This window comes from Nanorana parkeri, unplaced genomic scaffold (genome assembly GCF_000935625.1).
Source record: "Nanorana parkeri isolate BGI_ZX_2015 unplaced genomic scaffold, ASM93562v1 scaffold3388, whole genome shotgun sequence".
Lineage (NCBI taxonomy): Eukaryota > Metazoa > Chordata > Amphibia > Anura > Dicroglossidae > Nanorana > Nanorana parkeri.
In genome coordinates, this window is record NW_017309656.1 from 9,542 (window position 1) to 12,817 (window position 3,276).

Consider the following 3,276-nt stretch of genomic DNA (forward strand, 5'->3'; position numbering starts at 1 on the left):
TCTGCTCTCGGCGATCTCTCTGCTCTCGGCGATCTCTCTTCTCTCGGCGATCTCTCTGCTCTCGGCGATCTCTCTTCTCTCGGCGATCTCTCTGCTCTCTGCGATCTCTCTGCTCTCGGCGATCTCTCTTCTCTCGGCGATCTCTCTTCTCTCGGTGATCTCTCTGCTCTCGGCGATCTCTCTGCTCTCGGCGATCTCTCTGCTCTCGGTGATCTCTCTGCTCTCGGTGATCTCTCGGTTTGGTTGTCCTGAGAGTGGACACATGTGTGACGTAGATTGTCCTCTATAAGATGTCATATTTTTATTAAAGCCGAGCTCTGTGTCTTCCTGTCCGGGTGACCCCTTCCCTCCCTCCATTTCTTGTGTCACAGGAAGTGCAATAAGCCAGCGGGGAGGTTTCCTGTAGTCTGTCTCCAGTATAATGATTGTGTTGTATAAATGTCTGTTAAAGAGAACCTGTAGTGACAGGAAATGTAAAACGTTTTATTACAGATCAGCGTGCGTTGTACGGTGCCGGGAGCCGTGGGGGCCCCTGTACAGGCCTCAGTCCCGGATCTCCCTTCATATCCCCAGCGCAGATCTGAGCTGGCTGTGGTCACTGTCCGTGTGATATGCGGTCAGTGTCCGTGCGATATGCGGTCAGTGTCCGTGCGATATGCGGTCAGTGTCCGTGCGATATGCGGTCAGTGTCCGTGCGATATGCGGTCAGTGTCCGTGCGATATGCGGTCAGTGTCCGTGCGATATGCGGTCAGTGTCCGTGCGATATGCGGTCACTGTCCGTGTGATATGCGGTCACTGTCCGTGCGATATGCGGTCACTGTCCGTGTGATATGCGGTCACTGTCTGTGTGATATGCGGTCACTGTCCGTGTGATATGCGGTCACTCTCCGTGCGATATGCGGTCAGTGTCCGTGCGATATGCGGTCAGTGTCCGTGCGATATGCGGTCAGTGTCCGTGTGATATGCGGTCACTGTCCGTGTGATATGCGGTCACTGTCCGTGCGATATGCGGTCACTGTCCGTGTGATATGCGGTCACTGTCCGTGTGATATGCGGTCACTGTCCGTGTGATATGCGGTCAGTGTCCGTGTGATATGCGGTCAGTGTCCGTGCGATATGCGGTCACTGTCCGTGTGATATGCGGTCACTGTCCGTGTGATATGCGGTCACTGTCCGTGTGATATGCGGTCACTGTCCGTGTGATATGCGGTCACTGTCCGTGTGATATGCGGTCACTGTCCGTGTGATATGCGGTCACTGTCCGTGTGATATGCGGTCACTGTCCGTGTGATATGCGGTCACTGTCCGTGTGATATGCGGTCACTGTCCGTGTGATATGCGGTCACTGTCCGTGTGATATGCGGTCACTGTCCGTGTGATATGCGGTCACTGTCCGTGTGATATGCGGTCACTGTCCGTGTGATATGCGGTCACTGTCCGTGTGATATGCGGTCAGTGTCCGTGTGATATGCGGTCACTGTCCGTGTGATATGCGGTCACTGTCCGTGTGATATGCGGTCAGTGTCCGTGTGATATGCGGTCAGTGTCCGTGCGATATGCGGTCAGTGTCTGTGCGATATGCGGTCACTGTCTGTGCGATATGCGGTCACTGTCTGTGTGATATGCGGTCACTGTCTGTGTGATATGCGGTCACTGTCTGTGTGATATGCGGTCACTGTCCGTGTGATATGCGGTCACTGTCCGTGTGATATGCGGTCAGTGTCCGTGTGATATGCGGTCACTGTCCGTGTGATATGCGGTCACTGTCCGTGTGATATGCGGTCAGTGTACATGTATAAGAGCCGCGGATTTCACCAACCGGCCTGACCCAGCATGGCAGTTCCACCTTCCCGCCCAGCAGACACGTGATTGGCTGATCATACCGGTGCACAATGTTCCCGGGTCAGACACAATAGACCTGTGTGGGAAGGCTCTGATGGAAGCAGCCACTCCCCAGCTCAAGTGCAACATATATCCTGGCCCTGCCCTGGCCTGACATACAGCACAAGTTCTGTGCTTCCACCGCAGCCTTTTCACACAGGTGCATACAGTGCAGTGACCACGCAGCAGCCAATCAGAGCCTTTTGCTGCCCCCAGACACATGACAGACAAGAGAAGAGGCGGGACGAACATGACAAAACGTTTATTAAACCATGACATCAGATGAAGACAGAACAGAGCTGACCCTCCGGATCATGTGACTACCTGGAAGAAGTACGAACGCCCACAATGCACCTGGGTCTCTACCCGAACACAAGGCCCCGCCCCCTGCACACCCCGTTATTATAAATAGATTCTGAGCTCTAAATATTTACACTGGAAAAGGTTCAATTTACAAATAAATAATCATAAAATCTGATGGAGAAAAGGCACCTCGTCCCCCCGCCCCTCCCCCCAACGCTCTCTGATATGGCTGTGCCCTGGCTGGGAACACCCCCGCGGAGCACCCTGTGTAATATCCCATCCCCCCCACCAGCCATCTCTGTGTCACCTGTACATCCATGGGGCGGAGCTGCCTGCTGTGACTCCACCCTCTCATTTACATACAGTGTACAGAGAGAACCTTCATCTGATATATAAATCATAACCACAGGATAAACTCCGCCCCCAGGTCACATGATTATAATGAGGAGTTAAAGGCCAACTTCAGCCACAGCCAGCAAGGGTCAGTGGCAGGTTTTTCCCTATGGCGATTTACCCTCACTTCCTGTCTGCACAGGAAGTGACGGGAAATCTCTTCCAGAAACAAAACCAAATATCACATTTTTGGACAGTGATGAAGGGGGAGGAGCAATGACAATGTTGTGCCGCCACCCACCTCGGGTGACAACCACTCACCAGTGAAGGAAATTCTCCCCAATAGGGCCAAAGGCACACAAAAAAAAAGCTGGCAATGAAGTGTAGCTCCTCCCACTCACACACTAAAAAATAATTGGCTGGAGTCAGGAATCTGATCCCAATAAAGCTAAACCTCGGGCAGGTACTACAACCCCCAACTTCTACAGCAGCGTTCACCCCTCCGTCACGTTCCCTTCCTGGTCTGCCCATACAGCGGCATAGAATGAGGTAAAGGGGTGGAGCTTATATCAGTGTATACTGACAGAAGGAGAGGGCAGAGTGGCGACTCATAACTGTGCTGCTCCCTCATTGTCCAATCAGCAGGCTGGGGGGCGTGTTCATGACTTGCTGTAGCTGCATTGGACTTCCCTGAGCTGGCTGTGCTGTCTGGCAGGTGTGCCATGATGACAGGACTGGCTGCACAGAATGACCCCCCC